Raw genomic sequence first — 807 nt, forward strand, 5'->3', positions numbered from 1 at the left:
AACGYGTCGAGAAGCTCCGAGGGAAGGAGGTGCGTTTAGTTCCCAGCAGCAGAAAACCTTTATGTATCTTCCACTTATTTCCTGTTTCTGATACAGAAAAAAACAAACAAAGATGGAGGTAAAAGCTGCAGTTTAACGGAGGAGAGGAGGCCATCTCTGGCACCGTTTTCATTTTTTAAACAGGGAAGAACACAGGCTGTTAAAAACAAAGAGAAAACAAGCACATTAAAACAAGAGTTTCCTGAAAACACCGCAAAAACGTCTTTGTCAATTTAAAAGTGAAAAAAGAGAAAAGGTTTCAGTGAGAACTTGTGAAAATATCCAGAAAACAATTTTAGGCAACCCCTTTTTGTTGCTCAAAACTAAACTCTAAACTCCTGTTTTCTCATTTATCCAGAAGTGATATAACCTGGTACCATGCATCTCTCCTTGTAAAAGTTTAATGAAATGATGTGCATTGTCTCTGTACAAACAAACAAGTAGCCACTTTAAACAAATATACAGCGGGTAAAATAAGTATTGAACACGTCACCATTTTTCTCAGTAAATATATTACTAGAGGTGCTAATGACAAGAAATTTTCACCAGATGTCGGTAACAACCAAGGCTGACTCCAGGGAGAACAAGACACTGAATATAGGAGAGCTAACGAAGGGAGACGAGACACACCTGGGGAGAGAGAACGAGGATCAGGTGTGGGAGGAGCTGGGGGCAGACACTGAGGAGACCTAAACTGGTACAGACAGAATACACTGACTAAAACCACAGATCCTCACAGGGCCAAAGGTTGTTACCCCCCCCCACCCC

Source organism: Austrofundulus limnaeus, unplaced genomic scaffold (assembly GCF_001266775.1).
Source record: "Austrofundulus limnaeus strain Quisiro unplaced genomic scaffold, Austrofundulus_limnaeus-1.0 Scaffold7, whole genome shotgun sequence".
In the NCBI taxonomy this organism is placed as follows: domain Eukaryota; kingdom Metazoa; phylum Chordata; class Actinopteri; order Cyprinodontiformes; family Rivulidae; genus Austrofundulus; species Austrofundulus limnaeus.